Source organism: Varroa jacobsoni, unplaced genomic scaffold, assembly GCF_002532875.2.
Source record: "Varroa jacobsoni isolate VJ856 unplaced genomic scaffold, vjacob_1.0 scaffold_249, whole genome shotgun sequence".
Lineage (NCBI taxonomy): Eukaryota > Metazoa > Arthropoda > Arachnida > Mesostigmata > Varroidae > Varroa > Varroa jacobsoni.
In genome coordinates, this window is record NW_019213151.1 from 52,063 (window position 1) to 71,003 (window position 18,941).

Sequence of the window (18,941 nt, forward strand, 5' to 3'; positions counted from 1 at the left end):
AAAACGGTTTTTGCTTTTTTTTTTTTTAATGATATACGTAGATAGCGTTACAAGTACGCCATTGCATAGCAGGTATGTTGTCACGTTTCCATCGTATACATCTTCCATTCCACCAGTTACATTTTGCCAAAACAGATATAATTAGATATTTCATTCCCTCATAGCGCTGTTTCAAATAATTCTGTGCTTGTAATTTCGATCATTATTAAACGTTGTCACCTATGGCCTCTGTCCGTTGAATTCGTCTGTAAAATTTTGATTTTTTTTATCTGCCCACTTACTAATTCTTTTTTTTTTTCCGTGTACAATATATCCTATATTATTCTATTGATTTTGATGAAAGCGCCTTCCCCTTCTTTCTAGCTTCCCAGATTTTGATTCACTACGAACATTATGAGTCACAGAATTGCCTTCGTGCTCGAGACTCCACACGCACGTTGCGCTACGCCACGTCGGGCTGTTAAAAGCGTCCAGCAATCTGGCGATTCATTCAGACAAGCAAGAGAATATCAAACCGGGAATGATAGTGCTTTCCGTCGGCGTTTTCGGTTGGTATGACGAAGAAGCCGTACGCTTGTCAGGCAACACTGGCAATCGTTGTGGTGTTGCCTATATGCCATGGCTATGATAACCACGATTACATTGATGATGGTGCAACTGATCCGTAGCAAAAGCGCGTATATTTAAAGTGAAGAGTAGTGGACTGGCTGGCGTTGGCGCAGTTCACGGTAGGACGATTCGTGTTGGCCTGGCAGTTTGATGTCCTGGATAATTTTGCCTGAGAAGGAACCGTAGATGTCTCTTTTCTTTTCGCTTTCTTGTTTGTTCTACTACTACTTGTCTTGCTGTTGATGCTACAATAATCGCTATTGTAGTTGCAACGGCATCAACTGTCATGCGCGAAGCAGCGCGCAGAGGAAGCCGCAGGTGACTGGTCTTTTTCTAGCAACGACAAACAATTTTCAATGAACAGATATTCTTCTCCGTGGCTCACTAACGGGTCATGCATCGGAAAATCAGAGGAGCGCCGTCAATATTATACGCCTTTCTTTCTTGGTAGAGTTTTCATTTGTGTTCCGTCGGAGCGTTTCCGTATGAAGTTAGCGATTGAGACAAGTTACGGCCATGATTGCTTATTTGTATTTCGCTTGCTTTGGCGTGGAGACACAGATCATTTAGATATGTGGAACCAACACTGGGAAAAAGGACAAATCAAGAAGCTTTTAGTAGCATTAGACGGAGGTATGAAAACTTATGATTGTCGTGCTGGACGAATAATCTTCTATTTTTACCATGCTGTCTTTATTATGATGATCAGTTTATTGATAATATAGGTGCGCCTTTACACACAAGTTACAATTGAACTTAAATATGTTTTGAATACGATTCGAACGTACATGGACACACAAAGTTGTTGTGTACGTTTTCATATTAGTCGAGATAAGAAAAAAAAATGCTTGTTATTCAGACGTTGGCGTGGCCTTTAAGCGGCGACCACCAGTTTTCTTTGGCCAGAGGCTCGCCCCTCCTAGTCAGCGCATCGATCATGATAAATATTAAGGCCAGTACTGACCATTCTGAGAGGTAATCTGTCTGGCAGGATCCTTTTCAGCAGCATTATCTTTTTGCTTGTCAGAATGTAAAGCTTCCTTTTTCTTATCAACTTTGATTGTACATCATATGTAAACAAGTAACTATTTTTTAATAAGACTCGTCTACCAGTTTTCCGGTAATTATACTTTTGTTTTTCCGTCGCTCGAGTTGCTGTTATTGTTTTATTAAATCTGTTGCTGTTGTTGCCGCTTTTATAGCGATAACGATTATATTTCTCGTTTTGTGAACCATGTCGAAACGTCCTAGCACGGAGCCACCAAAGCAGTGCTACCAACGAATTAAGCAATCAGCGTGCTCGCTCTTTGTTGGACTATGTATTACTGAAAAGCCATGCTTGTTATCTGTAGAGGGGTGATCGGAAGGAGATTAGTATAGTAAAGGGGATCTCCCTTTTACACCTACGGCATTTACCCGTTGAGCTGTCCTTGCCGTTTGCTTTTCCTCATTGTTACGGACGCTATATTGTGGCACTCGTGCATCTGGACAGACGCCGTCTGTCTGTTGTTGCTTTGCTGGACAAATAACTTGAAAACAATGGGCGAGTAAGCAGCGATGGAACTAGCACGTTGCGACACTGTTGGATTGTCACACGCCCAAGCTGTTCTCAGCGTTCCGTGTCGCCGTCGGCGTACTGGACGCTGTAGTAAAGCGGCTAAGCTCTCCTTTGTCTTTCGATTTTGCTATGCGTAGTCCCGTTTGCACTAACCACTGGAGAGCTACCGCAAGCAAATTACGGCAAAGATGAGGGTGAGATGCCGCATGATGATAGAGATGACGATGTCGTAAAAACCACCTATGGGAGACCAGAGCTAAAACGAGGCGAGATTAAAGAGGGGCGAAAAGTGGAGATGAAAGATGACTGAGAAACTTTTGTTATGTTAATTTTGCATACACCAGCCAAGCTTGTCGTTCACATCAATGAATGAACGTGTAAAACGAGTACGGGCTGTAGAAAACGTCAGTTCGTGAGACGGGCCATGAATGGGCCGACGGGCGATTAGTCAGAGTTCTACCTTTAACTTCACCTACGTGGAAGGTCAGACGATTTCGACCGAAAACAAAAATTTGAAAACATATGTGGAGTCCTACATAGACTCGATTTTTGCTATCTGACAATGAGCAGACTTGTTTTTGCATCTGGGAGATTTATACGACATTATTATGCATACAGAGGCAGAACGCATTGTTATGTTTATGAAACGGGTTACTGCTAGATGCAGTCTTTCTAGAGCGTCCGTTCTGATATTATTCTTCTCACAATAAAATTTGCATTTCTCGTTATTAAAGTGATTTGCATTTGATGCTTATATTATTGTTGGCTAGATGTGTAGTAGTTCGCCTGCGTTCCATCTCGAGGCTACTTGATAAGATGTTACGTGGTTCTGATCGCAAACGTACTGTTTATTTTTAGTCGTGTATTTCGAGTTTTTATTACGTCGTTCATAGAGGAAGTCGCGTTTCTGACGCGAAAGTCGTATCTTTTTTCTGTCAAGCTATCTCCAGTTGAAAAGAAACAAGCGCAGCGTTGAGTCCTACTTCAAACGTACGAGGTAAGGGTTGGTATTGAACCGTGTATGCAACCTTAAATAATTCGTAAGTTTACACTAAAGGCAACTATGTGACGATTTTCAAGGTTGCGCTTAATTGCGCCTATATAGATACATCAAGTGAAGGCGGTCATGGTGAAGAGTGTCAGCGGGCTCCTGAAGCCTCATTTGAATTTACCAACAACTTACTCTTATGCTGGGAGACAACGATTCAGTTTCCAGCTGCGGCGCCTCGTTTAACTCGGGATCTCGACGTGAAGAAGACTGAAAACCTCTGTTCTTGCTACAGATTTCCGAAAGCTTGCGAAGGGAGCAGCTATTAGCTTTATTGAGCTGCTTTTGGTAAGGGCGTATTTAGTACAGACCGCTTAATGTAATTGTTTCTTGGGACCTTGACGCTTTCGGTTCTTATTGGCATTTATACAGAAAGTTGACCGTTGTTTAGGCATTGGACGCTGAGTTCTTGACATAGTTCGTGACGAAACGATTCGTTAGATCTACGCTTGACAAAAGTTACGACATCCGAAACAATGCGGATCGTCCTCGTGGTTTGATGATTGCGTTTTTGTAGTTGCTAAACTCATTCTAGAAGCGGTCGGCACGAAACATCACTTCAAGCTGAGTGCTCTGCCATATATAATTGTAGGATGTCATCACTTTAGTTGTTTGTATTTGAAATATGAAAGCATAAGGGTAAAGTCTTTAAGAAAACGTTTGCCTAGCTGATCGATCATTTTAACAACTACATATGTCTTAATAGTAACTAAAAGTTAAACCCTCGCAGAAGGTATTTTAAAAAGATAATTAAGTTCTATTTAACATATTTGTCCAGAAAGTAGCCTAATGTTTGAAGTCAAGAAATTTTACCAGATTTTTTTCTCTCCTCGATATGTGAAGGATTATTTGGGATTTTGTTAGTCCTAAGTTTCGTAGGTTCAAATCATTCGATTTGAAGCGTCGGACATACCGTGTCAACTGCAATAGTAATACAGTCAAGCATATGTAATATGGTTAAGTAATAGTTCCTAATTTGCTGGTACTTGAGCGGTTTTCTCATATTTGTATTTGCTTTTATATATGTACAGCACATTTATAAAGAAAAGTTCCGGAGCGAACGGAGCGAAGCGTCATTCTGGAAGGTCGCCAAGCTTGAGCGCTAGCTCGACTCTCGGCGCCGCCTCCACCCTGTTGCTGCCGCTAACAGCCGTTTGTAGATGCCCCTGTAGGGCGACTACACTACCGTCTATGGTGGTGAGCAAATGTTCGCACGATGTTTTCCTTTCGACGCAGAAGAAACTGTCGACGACAAGCGAACACTCTTCAGTGTCTTCTTCAGGCGCATGCGACAAGAAATTTCGAACTGCGAGTTTTCTCGTCCAAATATGGGTCGAAGTGAGGGCACACAGTCACTTACCCATGGATACATCGTCATACACACATACGCATTGACAGACAGGCAGGCGGGCACACGCTGCCAAGAGAAGGGCAAATAGCAAAATGTAACGAAACAGACTGCTAAGCCTATTGTTCGATGGTCATTGTTCTCTGTTTACCTACACACTTATTCGTTCTCGGAATAAAACAGTCCAACGTGAAACTCTTCATTCGCTTGTTCATTCATTAGGATTTATTTCACGGCAGATGCATCATATCATTACATTTTATCGCATAAGACGTTTCCCTTCAAGCTGAACTCGTTGTTGGACGGTCGAAACATCGTTGTAGCTATCGAGTTCATACAGAAGATGCTTGTACATGACCGGTAGCATTTCGTCAAATCAGATTTTGTCAATGGAAAAGGGACGACGTTGCTGATTAAGATAGCAGCTGACAGATCACTCAGATATTCCGCCAGCAGTAACCCAATGGTACAATTTCGATCTTCTTTGGGCATTTAGAATTCTCTATTTGGTAGTATTAGAGCCATTGTTGCGATTTCCTTTTTGCGAAATACATATGCATCGGTAACTTTTTGATTGCTGTGCACTTTTTTGGTCACGGATTCATACATTATTATAATACAGTATATAATATCGGTACAGAATCACCTTTAAATTGATTACTGCTAACTTATTTTTCTTGGTACATCAAATGAAAAAGCCCAGAAGCGAAATTCCTGTAACCTGGCTCGTCTATTGCAAGAATTAAGCTTACTTTTTACAGACTTCAAAGTTCAGTTGAAACGCAAAGTTCCTGGTTATCGAGAAGAAAAGATACGGTACTAAATATACCTCTCTTTTCTGTACACCGGCAAAGTCATTATTATTACTAAAAGCGATTACTCAAAAGAAGTTTAATAACACCTTTGAAATATATTGCATACTAAATATAACATATAAAACGAATGTATTTCCGTTCTAGAAAATACTAACCTAGTAAAGTAGTCGGAAGGTGAAGATACCTAATATCAGTGATTCGCTTAGATGCAAAGGCAAACGGATCTTTTACAGTTTATATGTCTGTATTCTCAGCGGCGTCTAGCTTGATATATGTGATGCAGGCTATACACTTAAGCCAATTATACCCACAATAAATAGATAAAACAAACGATTCGTTAGTGTCCTTCGTGTAGTCATGACTGTTGCTGAGTGATGGCTCTATGCGCGCCACTGAGCTGCGTATTAAGATTGCAATTCTATCCTCGTACCACTACAGGAAAATTTAGAGTTGATATTTTTTTTTTTTTATAGAAGAAAATACACAACAAGCCCGGTTGTTATTATGTCGCCTTCGCAGATAGGAGTCATTCCACTATCAAATATGAGAAAATCTGGAAGGCTTTTGAATCAGACTAATGACTGTGTTATCAGTGTCAGGAGTGTCAGGAAAAGAACCAAACCTTGTATTGGAAAAGTTATTATACAATAAAATACGTGTAAGAATTCTCCGGTACTAGATAGACGTCGTTCAAGTTAGGATATAGTGTGCGTCCTAGAATGGCCAAATGGATAAAATACATTATAGTTCCGTTTATGCTGGGCGAAGAGCGTAGTTTTCTGAGATTGAGTTGTCTCCTAAAAATGAAGCATAGTTCGATCGGCATACTAAATAAATGGCGGGAATCGTCAAAAATTATTTATCTTAAGTAGGATACGATTTGCGAGTTTTGTTAGTGATTTTGAACGGTATTTGTTTTGCTTGGATTGAGTAAATAATATAGCAATTTTTGATCGATAAACTTCAAATGTTCAATTAGCACCCGAGGGCGATGTCTTTCTCGTATCTTTGCCATTTCATTTCTTATAGTATATGCCTGTTCACGAGGCATAAAACAATAAGTAATTGTTAGCATTGTTGCTAGAATAACAGTTATTATAACAATCAGCTCCAGCTAGAAGGCCATTGAGGAATTATATTTTAGAAACCTTTACATTTTTTGGCATATCTATTTATGCATTTGCATAAGGGGTGGGTCGTTAGGACAAAGCAATCATTAAGTGTAAGTAAGCGTTCCTTGGTTTGGCTGGCGAGGTCTATCCGAAGCACAGAACACCTACAGCTGTGAATTTTGACAGCTTATACTATAACTTGGTTCGATTGATTCTAGCATTTATAGTTACGTGCCAAGTTGCAGTGGCAACTGCAATATCCGTTTTCTAAGCAACAGATTAAAGTTTGATGTGAATTAGGTAGTGCCTTGAAAATCGATTGTTGATTTGAAAATTCGTGGATTAGCTTTGTCCTCGCGGTCTTTCTCGTATTCAATGTTTTCCCTCTTGCTTCAGCGTAAAATTAAGAGTAAAGATTATTGTGCTAACAATAAGATTTAGTTCGTCACGAGTGAATCTTTAAATCCGCCAGAATAGCTAAAGCATTTGCAGTGGAGGTAAATTTATGGCATTTTCATCTGTCACATTGCCGATGTGTTGAGTCAACATTGAATTCCCAGTTCTTTTTCTGTTCGACAGTTTATGTGGTGGCAAAATCCATATAAAATTCACAAATCATTCTGTCTTCTTCCTCCCCCCCCCCCACACGTTTCCCGCCAGATGGCAACGCTGTGTCGTGCTCGGCTTTAATGCGACCGAAATTTCCTAATAAAAAACAGTCTTCCGCGTTATCTGCAGGGCGTAAGCGATATAGATGCCCGGGTTTTCTGTAGAATGATGGAGATACGTGCACGTTTTTTGTCGTTTATATGGCTAAAGCAGCGGTTCCACAAGTGATAAACTCGGTAAAAACAAAATTAAAGAAAAGGAGAGCGAGTAATTGTAGCAGTCTTGATACAATTTTATGTTTACATACTAGTGTTCTTTCTGCGTAAATGGCGAGCAAGGAAAACTTGATCACCGATTTTCTACGCTTAGCCATAGATGTCAGTTTTGCACAACGGTATTTTTATTCGTCACAAGTAACAAGCTAATAAGAAAGCTGGTCAGTTAGGTTTAATTAATTGGGTATAATAACGTAGTATTACTCGTCCTTATATTGGTCGATAAGCTCCAGGTCGACAATGCATCATTTAATTGAACATCTTATACTTTTATACGCACATACCGTTGCTGAAAAAATAGTACACAAAGTAGAAGTTTTCGAGTGTCGATATTGCAGTATTCTGGGTTAGGCTTTAAAGTACTTGCACTCATTCAATTGCACATAATTATTGTTTATACGGTAATCATATTATTTGCAGCTGAAAAACTCCTACACTTGTGTACTTTTAAACTGTATCGTATTTGTATGGTGCGATGCCCTTGAGTGTTTTTCCTGTATTGAACGTCTCTATTCGTGGGACAATCGTCCTATATTTGCCGCTTCATATATTTGCATGTGATAGTTATACGGAAAGTTAATGTTTCCTTTCAATGATACAGATTCCGTGGCTCCTTTTTTTGAGTCAGTTTCTTCTTCAGACGACGTGACATTACAACTGACGTCGCCGGCATCGTGCATTGGAGTCAAACGAAAAACAATGGAGAGCCAATTGATTGCCGTGATAACAAATAGTAGCAACGGCAACAACAAGAGGCACCCACTAGCAATCGAAAGCTGCTAGCCTACTGCTGCCATACGGCAATTCTTGTAGATTCGTGGTACGATTACCGCTCCCTTGATAAATCATTGACAGGCTGACGTCTAGCATTTTTCATTAGTCGGTAGCTGTTGATAAAAGGAGGTATCACAGGCTTCGCTATTTATTTGTCTGGCCAACGCTGAGGCGTCGAGTTTTGGTGATAGACAACGAATGACATGTGGGGCGTCGTTCACTTCTAACGAGCTACATTTTGTCCAACCACGTGAATCGAATATGTTATATATTATTATTAAAAAAATCGTGTACAAATTTTTTTTACATTTTCTACATTTGTCGTACGTTTGTCATAATCATGATTACGAAGCTAAAGCCGAAATACCTTGACGTGACGTGAAAAAAGGTTTGGTTTGGTTTGGTTTGGTCTAGGGCGTCAACTGTAGCTGGATTTAGATTTAAAGGCAATCTGTCATAATAATACGATTTTTAGCCACACGGCCTTACTCTAAATACACCTCTTGCCGTTTTACAAGAAGAGGCTGATACTTTGTTTCTTCGTAGATAGCATCGACCAGTTTTATAGAACGAGCACTACCCGTATCGTTCTTGGCTAGGGTCTAGTGGTTTCTTCAACTTAAACAGTTGTCTCAGAGGATCATACTTTGCTGTGATCGGTAGCAACTGGATCAAATCTGTATACAATCCGTACCCGATGTTCAGCTTGCCATTCGTTTTAAGCGTAGGTTAATGAGAGACGATTACTAGTAAGGCATTGGCAATAGTTTAATCAACAATATGGCAGTCGAAAACACCAACAAAGTTCGAAACTGAGGTATCGTATAACAAATGTTTATCTACATATGATTTTTTTCCGCTTTTTATGTCCCTATTTGCTGCTATTTGCACTGTATGGTGTAGACGTGCCATGGGCCCGAACTATTCATCGTCCAACGGATATGTGTATCTTGTAGCCGACAAATCGCTACTTTTAACATATCCAAGATGCAGATGCGTCATTCCTGCCTATTCGGAACCCATCAGCGTATGGGAGACAGGGGCCGGGCATGGTTGCATGCTGTGCAGTACACGGGATTCATTTATAAAATGTGGGACAGTAGATTTTCACTTACGTACAGAACATGTCTTAGATGCCATGTGGCGTGATGCGCTGCAGTACTGTCGTTTGGCAAACTTTTCGATCAGGCACACCAATCTTAAAATTACACTTCAACTTTTTCGGTTCATACGTTTGTACAACACAATTTAGCTTTTTTTTTTTATATTATTATTACCATACGATTATTTCTGATTTTATCGGCATCATTTGAAGGACGAATTATCTTTGCGTAGTATATTCATGTATGTGCAGGTATGTGCATGTAGCCCGTGGAAACTCTACCTATTGGGCCGATAGGCCTTAGTTGCTGTCAACGCAATCGCCCACAGCGAAACGAGAGAGAGAGAGAGAGAGAGAGAGAGAGAGAGAGAGAGACAAAAACAACGGACTTGTAGTCCTGCAACGAAAAACAAAGAAGCAACGCTTAGCGTAACACCTGCCTCTCTTTAGCTGCAGCTTATCCTTGTCTTCCGGTGGTTTTACAGTCTGGGACAGCTCCGCGAAGAGAGTATAGCCTAATTATCATATCCAACCAGTCTTATTATGATACCAGCACTGTTAGATGATCACCGACCACGGGAACATCATCTTGACGATTAGCTAGCTCGGTGCATACATCTGTGAGTGACTGTATACGTCATGAATTTTCATGACTTCCACATTAACCCTTCCAGCAGCGAATTCCTAACACAACTACTGTTTCAAATATTTTGATCCATACCGCCTCAGACGACTGTTCAGGGGGAGGAGGAGGAGGGGGAAGCAGGAGGAGGAGGGGGGGGGGGATGTGTTTTCAGTAACGTTTCCGCCGGGAAAACGGAGAGCAAATAAAACCCGGTTTCTTAACGCTGCGTCATGTCGCCCAAGTTGCATAGATTGGCGCTTGAATGCCTCTCGGGCTACAAAGAGGAAAGAAGGCCGTGGCCGCAAATGCGCCACCCCAAAAGAAAAATGACGAAGTAGGTGAATAGAGGTGCAAAAAAGTAGCTAAATAAGAGAAATAAGCGGAGGCGACTTGAAGCGGTGAGGATGCGCTGAACGGTCGATGACGCACGAAATTTGTCAAATTTTGCAGTACTTAGGTCCATTTACTAAGACTAAATGTTTCCACTTCTACGTTCGGTGGTCATAGCAGCGTTCGTAGCAGTAAATGGCTGACCCCTAACACAAAGCATAATGTATCCACATTCCCATTCAAAGCTAGACTACCACGCATCCAGGCAAACACGTTACCAATTAAGTGACCACAGAGACACTTAAATAATAACCAGAAGCAGTACTCACTATGAAATGAGGGATGATGAGGAAGCTAATCGATCAAATGCTTTTCCGATCGAAATAATTTCACGGTCGATTTACAGTAGAACGACAACACAAGCAATTTGCAAATTAATTACACCTGAAATGAAAACCTGCTGCCATCTGGGCTCCTTAGCAAATTCTTTTATGTGCCAATACAGTTCTTTGAAATTAAAACTCGTTAGCGTAGTGAAGAGAAAAAATGTCAACAAAAACCAAGTGGTTCTTATTTTTGTATAGCAACAAACTATTAGGTTCCGATTTATCAACTTGGTAGCTCGGAAAAGTCAATAATTGTTCTCCTAATATTGGCTAATTACAATGCTAATTTAGCAGACTGTTAGAGAGGTAAGACTTCGTTAGATCAGATGTTACGTAAAATGGGTTTCATGTATTGGCCTATCAAATATTTTGGCGATAAATCAAAGTGGTCGGCTACTTAGTCTTTATTTGCCTTATGGCTCGTTCTCTAGACACATACAAAAACGAAACAGTTGGTCGAAGTTAACCAAGTGAAGAGCAGCAGCGAGAGAAAGATGCATAACGACAGTAGAACCTTTTGCTTCTTAAAGCATTCTAACGAACTGCGATCATCCCATACCTTTCTATTTTTTTGACTGCTATTATAGTGGAAGCCGAGCGCGTCTCAGCTCTTGCTGAAGCGTAAAGGGCGTTCAAAGAAAGAAGATGGCAATGGACAAAGCAGGTGGTGATGCAGGCACTTCATTGGCTACTGGCATATATATGCTACGCATGTCAGGTAACAATGGTACAGGTTAGATATATATATATATATATATATATATATATATAATAAAGAAAGGAAGAGAGAGAGAGAGGAGGAGGCCACGATTTTTCCGATACATATACTAATCCAGTACGATCTGGTAAATGCTAATGGAAGAATTTGATCATTACCTCCTTCCTACATAGCGCTCGTTACGGAAATCCTAGGAGTATTAGCATGCGTCATACCACTATCTCCCACGTATTTGTGCCAATGTAACGTGGCACGCGGGAATTTCCAACTGGCAGTCATTCACGGTTTGCCATAGCGAAATTATGTGATCATTTCGAACATTCTCGAGCCGTCATTGTAACTCTGCGACGACTATATTACTTGCTCTCTGTCTGTGATATTGTACCCGCCGATACCTGCACGTATGCACGCTAACGACATCTGCATCTACTCAAAAAACTGTAGTTTCAGCAGCGACACAAAATGAACTTTAAATTTGCATTTCGACGGAACCCTTCGCTCCTTTCCAATTTGACTGGTCTCTAAGTAAATTCGCTTTGACGGATCGGTTTCCCCTCACTTTTATTAATCTGCGATTGTTTCTGCAACATCTCGCCTTTATATAGCGATGATAACAGAAAATACTAGCATCATCTGGGTGCGTCATAATAATATATATGCAATAAACACCTTACTAATCTAGGATAAGATTATTATTAGCCTTCATCATGACATCAAGTAAGATGCTAAATGCTACCGAAGTCACTCGGTTCGTCATCTAAGCTGTACAACATTGCGTCCATGCAAGCTGAACATCTTGGACAAAAGCTAAGTACGCTGACGCCGGATCAAGCATTCGTCCCAGGATCCCAGCACTGTGATCCGAGCTGAGAATTTCTGCTAACATGAAGAGATACGATACATAGGAAACCTTAACCATATGTACAACGGTTTCGCTTGAAACTGTTGCAAGAGGTACATAGCATTTAACGAGGATCGAGCCAGCGATCCTAAGGTTTGTACAGCCATAAGCTTATTCGGCAAAAACGCCTTGAACGCCCACAGGGGCTTGGAAATGTTTTAGTCTTCTACTTTCCACGTTCCATTTCATTGGTAAGCTCCTATTAAAATTACAGGTCTATATAAATAGTTCTAGCAATTTTAGAGCTGTTCGCAATGCCCGAAATATCTGCGGCATTATTGTTGGCTCTTATCTTGTACCTTCTTTGAATATCAAAAAGGACACGTTTCCGCGCTACTATTTCAGCCCTAGTGTTTGTATAGCCTTCTGTAAAAAAATATATTTTCAGTTTGAACGCATTGTCGTCGTATCTCGTGTCAAGTCTGTGTTTAAGGCGCTTGTAGTTATTTAGGTCGTATGTAGGAGTGTGCGAAAACCTATCCATTCGACAAAATCACATGACTTCAAGGCATAGCGTTAGCGAACTGGTTCAGAGGCCCACGGGAAACCCAACATAATCAGTCTTCATTTTTTGTTTCTATCCTTGTCTAAGGCTTGACTAAAAAAGTCAACGCGCAACGTAACGTACTTTTGCGATTATTCGTTGGGCGTCAGGTCGGTTTATTTGATGTTCTTGAGGGCTTGCAGTTGTAAATAAAACGAACCAATGCACTAGAACAACCCAGACCCTCATGACGAATCGGTAAACGTGTGGCAACAACAACCTAGCGTAATTTTTTTTCATTTGCGGAACAGAACAGAAATTTTATTACGGCGTGAAACAACTCTTTACGATTAATTACATTTTATTATATATTACACAGGATTTACAGTCGAACACCCTAAATGTTATTTTAGAAATTGTACAGTCAATTACACTACCACACAACCGCATGTGTTTGCAGCATCACGACGAAAAACTGCAAGCGGGCCGAAATTGAGTTAGAATATAATAGTTTTGCGGTAAATAAAACGATCATTAGCCATCGCATCGATGAATCTGAAGCAGCTCTGTAATAACGTTGGTATATAACCTCTAGGGCCGCGTTTTAAATAATGAATCGTCCCGTTTCAGACCTTGTACGATAAAATAGGATGAAATAAATCTCTTTGCTGAACCAGAATGTTTCGTCATTCTTGCCCAGACCGTGATGCATCTTGCACCACCTCAAATATTACCTCAAACGCTTAACAGATGAGGTATAACCCATAAAAAGCAATGGCTCAATTTCCACAAGCTCATCCGTTCAATGGGCGCGCTCATACCACTATTCTCTGAGCTCGTCCGCGATCACAGCTGTTGTTAGCAGGTCGGTACACACAGGATTTAATAATGAAATTCGCGTTTTGAGTGAATACAAATACATCATTATCCGTATGTCGTCATCATTCTGGGCTTATTTCGTGGCGATCGCCCGATATTGATCTGATGGCGGCGAAGGCAGCGACTGCGATGATGGGGTTGGTCGTGGTACGGTCTGGGCCATCAATGGCAGCAGCAGGGGTAAATCGCTTAGAGTCGAATAACTTCGTCTCAGGGGAGCCGAGCGAGGTGGCGACAGCCGAGTCGGCAGCCTATGCTGAATATGATTGCTGAAGAAATCGATGATGACGTTCATTGTGACGTTGCTGCTGGCTGTGCTGTTGCTGATAATGATTATTATTAAGGACGGTCGTAATAAGATAGCCATAATCGTAACGAAGCAGAAGATTAACGACTGAACTCGACTAACCTGAGACAAGGTGAAGTATCGATATAACTGTTTTTCGTAGTTACTACAGCGATCCCGTCTGTGAAACCACTAATTCTGGCAGTCATGTCTTGAGTTGTATATATATATAGCTCAATGACAGCTATGTGATTTGGATCAAGAAGTACTATAAATTATTTCGTATACTATATACAATGACTATCTATGCAACAACCCTTATTAACGTATCATAAAGAATGCTACCATGCTCATAAGATATACTATAGATATTACGCAAGAAAGGCGTGCAAATACAAAGAATAGACAGACACGTTTTTCTACGTTTGATCTAGATAATATGCGTATGCATATCGTTTGGAGTGTCTCGCCACCCGCCGTCATGGTGTATATGCAAATGTTTGAGTTTCGTATAATAACTAACCTTCTGGAACAGCTACAGTGACTCCAGCCTTCAGCTAGCTAGTTTTGATACGGACCCTTTTGTAATCGTGCACAGAAACCGACGCCTGTGGCACGGCATGCGTTGGTACACGAAAAAATGAAACCCGTTGAACCGCGTGCAAGCAACAATTGCTGGCACACAGTTCTCGGGCCTGATTTCCCCTTTATCTGTTAATCAGTCAAGCCTTTCCCATTGATATACCTCATGACAATCATTGAAATACAGGCATAGGACTAATTTACGGTTTCAACCGTTATAGCATGCATAAGCTTGCCCCTTTTCAGTCGTATGACATCACGTCTGGCCTGCACGGACTACGAAAGAAAAGTATATGTCGGGATTACTGCCACGTATTTTCTGTGCATTCGATCGACACGAGTAGTCGATATTTGCTTGAGAAAAAGAGTCACTTAGCGACTTCTTCAGACGACAAAAAAGCCAGACGTGTCTCACATCGCCTATCGTAAGGGGCGTTTCACGTGCAAAGGTCACGACGAAATGTCTCGGATATTAGAAGATAAACAAAACAACGTTTGGATTATCGATTGGTTTAATATTGACGTAGAATAATCAAACATGTCATTTGGTGGATGGATGGTTTATAGTAGTGTGGAATGACCTCCGCGTGAGAGGTCACACGAACCTCCATAACCATCTGGACTTGATAATGTTTTAGTTTGCTTAGAATTGCGTAAAAAATGAAAGTTTTCTATAATTCCATTTGTATATATGAACTCTGTTCTGAATATTAAACACCATCTATCTTTTTGGGTTTTGTTTACTAGAATGTCGCCATTTTTCGATGCTGAGAAAAAATTCAAATCATTAAATTTTATCATTTGTAATTATAGGAAATAAATTAGAGGATAAGTTGTATAACATTGGTGAAATCTACACAGAAATAGTAAACTCATTGTGTATGATTTAAGGTGAGGAAGCAATGTCGCGTTTCTCAAACATCTTTGGTGTTAGGAGCTGCCTTATGAGAGTTGGTGTATGATTAATGTTCCATCCTCTTTGGCGCGACTCAAATTATTGACATCTTGCTTTAAAGTTATGGATCGTTCGGTCGTTTTACAATGTAGTCGTGCCATCTTCTGTCACGTAATATCTATATATATATATATATAAATCGATCTCCGGGTAACTATTATCGTATGCATTGATAAGTGGACTTCTTTACAATTGCATTGCACTCATCCTCTAAAATACGCGTATCTTCTCGTTGAGGATACTCTGTACGCGCGTTTTGGATTACGAAACAGCACGTACCACGATTTTTTCCGTGCCAGACGGTATCCTTTCTGTTACATGCGAGATATCATCAATGTAACCTACTGGTCAGCAATTATACGGAGTTCAAATATGTACTCTTCAGCGTAGATAGCGGAATCTGAATTTAACAGCCGATTCGATGACATCGCAATAACTCCTTTCTATTTTGCGCGAATCTACTACGTCTTTATACTCTTTGTGTTGCATCGTATCGTCAGCCGACACTGTGGTCGTCCGATTAACTCGCTAGATTTTGAACAAATAGGTATTCTCAAATCCGAAACGAAAAATATCGATGGCACGTATACACCGTAGATCTATTACTACTACGATTTTCTAGATACAACACATTTTCCAGGTCCTTTTTTCCCACGGCAAAAATCGCTCGTCGGCATTGTCGTCACTATAACAACTTCTGGTAAGCAGTCAGCGAAATGAACGAATTGTTATCGTGCGGTACGTTTCGCTAGTGAATAAAGCGGTCTTCCGCCATACAAGTCTGCATTTTCATCCATAATACACAGATAACGGATACAGGAATAACTGGGAACTTCATCCGTCTATTGACGCTTATCCGTCAAGAACGTTTCTGACTGTTATTCGAAATTGAGTATTTGTATTGTTACACCTATAAGTTCGCGTTGTGCGTTATGAATATTTTGTTTGTTTAAACGATTTATCTAGCAACAAAATGTTGAAGAACATTATAGGACGCATGCCGATTACTATCAATCAAACCTCAGTCATACGATGGTAGGGATAGGCTAGCGTAAACTAAAGGTTCTAACCGGTGATGTATAGAAGCGGAAGTGAAGTGTTTCTAAGCACACTAGAGCACCGCGTGTTTAATATATACACTGTTTCCCGGGAAAATGGAGTTTCTGCATATATAAGATTGTAACTCGATTGTAATTTATTTTCTCTAGTGTCACATAAGCCCATCTATTGTGTGTTCAGTGGAGGTCTGTCCTTAAGTTTTGAAAAGGAAAAATTTTGAAAGGAACACGCCACACTTAAATCATGTTTGTTATATGCCTTTTGCTTTCCTTTGCTCTACGGCTGGCTTCGTGTGACGCAAGTCTTCGGCATTCACTGTGTGAAGTTCTTGCAAGCAAACCAAAGCAGCCCCTGGAAGTGAGATTTAAGTTTAATAATCTAGACAAACAATTCTACAAAGCTGATGCATAGTCGGAATTGGCCACGCGAAAGCAATCTCACAGTGTACGTGCTTTATTAGGACTACGTACTGTGAACCATTGGGGACTGTGGGAGGTATTGGGAAAATGCGAGGCTCTCAAGGGTTTTCGAGGGTGTCAAATGGCAAACGATCAGTATCTAATCGCGCGTCTGGAGTTCCTTTGCTTCTATTATCATTGCTATTATTTGGGGTAACACTGAGAACTACCGGGAGAACACAACCACGACAGGAGCAGTCGCAGCGGCACCCACAAAGTCAATTATTAATCCTCAACTGTAGAGATGGCGTTCGGTAGACCTTACCTTAACGGAAGCGTTCAGGCGACCTGGCGGTGTATATCGATTAAGAGAAGATCTTACTGGGCTGAGAATATCATACCAAGGGAAAACATTATGGACGGCTGGTTGGCTTGTTATGGAATGGTGCTATTTCGTAGAACTGTTTTTTTCGGTAATCTGTTTGTTATGTTGAGTCAGTTTCCCCACTTCCTGATTCGCATTAATCTGCACTTTTTTCGTTGGCGAAACGATAGTTCGATCGTAGACGAGCACTCATGAAACAAATATAATACAGGATGATGTCTATTGTAAACTCCGCTTTTACGCTGCAGTCAAATTGGTTGTCACAAGTGGCCTACAGAAATGACTACGTATCGAATGATTAATTTGTTGGAAATGTGTGGCAATGTACCGTTGCTGCTGGTTTAAACATTCATGGGCGATCTTATCACTGTTCGTGAAAATATTGTTAAGGTGCGCTAAATAGTTTGATTATATATTACATGTACTCTTAAGCCCTATCTTAAGTACCCAAACTATACTTGCTATTAGCGAGGGTGTCACCAACTACCAGTAACTTGGTGATAGTGCTTGTTGTTAGTAACAGCAGATGTAAAACTCTAAAAATAAGAAGCAGACTAAAAGTAAAGAACATACAATTGTCGACAGATACGATAATTGTAGAAGTGAACGTGTAAAACAGTTTTATAAGAACACTTCTAGAATTCTATAATACAAACTTTAGATTGCTAGTTCTGTCTTTTCGATCGTGTTCGTCTCAGGTACAGATCTTAAGACCGATGAGGGAGGACATAGGAAGAGTACAGAAGCAATGCAAATCGGAAAGCATACGGACACCTAAACTGAGAGTGATGAGGAAGATGATTGCAGTTTTTTTTATATATCCACGAAGATTTTAGTGTACGTATAAAACGTCTGCCGTTTCTAACGTCTGCTGTAATGAAATGTAACTCTGATGAGTCGGGTACCAGTATAATCGGGTCAATGGAGATGCAGGCTGAGTAAACGGCAAGACTGGATAAATTTGGAAGACACCCCAGAAGAAGCAAGGCGCCAGAGTTCGTGTCAGTTAAGAGAAGTACACTGAAATAGTCTATTATAGAATCTAGTTATACTTGATTATAAAATAGCGATGTATACAATTATAATAATTTGTCAGGAAACAATTGGTTTGAGGTAAACACTCGGAGCAACGACCAAGTTGGTTTAGTGAATTGACTGTTAAATATTTATTTAAATATTTAATTAAAAAAAAAACATATTAGGTCACGTTAAGAGATCGTTAGGTACATAAGAACCGATGACATGTTGAGTAAAATCAGCAATACCCCCCTGGAGTTTCCTTTTCCTAGGTTCTCATGGAGCAGATCATATTTACCGTTTACTTATTTTTGCAGTATATTCAATCTTTGGGTTTTCCTCGCTATGGATGAAACCTGTAGAATATCATGATAATTAACACTTTGTTAATATTCCCAAAAGTTGAAAAGCGAAGACGGCATACCTTTAGCTTGGTGATAATTTTAGAGCGTAGTGATTATGTCACAGAGACTGAATGGCTACTCTTACCACCTGCCAGTTTCGTAGATAAGAGAAATATCGTTGGATGGTCGTCCTAGACCACGAACGTATAGACCATCTCCGCCAGTGAGCAATTGGATCGGGATGTACCAGCCGTCACGGTTGTCAAAGTAACGTACAAACAGATAGACACTCATCAGTATAACATTAGTACAGTTCCTGTCTGTTCTTCACGATGCCTGCTG

The 18,941-nt window shown here is 40.5% G+C and overlaps 1 protein-coding gene and 1 long non-coding RNA gene across 5 annotated transcripts in view; both read left to right on the plus strand.

Moving 5' to 3' along the window:
• Meltrin (disintegrin and metalloproteinase domain-containing protein meltrin) overlaps positions 1-18,941 on the plus strand; it is a 77,711-nt gene that overhangs the window by 23,414 nt on the left and 35,356 nt on the right. The gene's annotated exons all lie outside the window — the stretch shown is intronic.
• On the plus strand, positions 2,953-4,763 carry LOC111258589 (uncharacterized). Its single transcript, XR_015310200.1, has 2 exons — positions 2,953-3,503; positions 4,247-4,763. It is a non-coding gene; the product is annotated as an uncharacterized LOC111258589 (long non-coding RNA).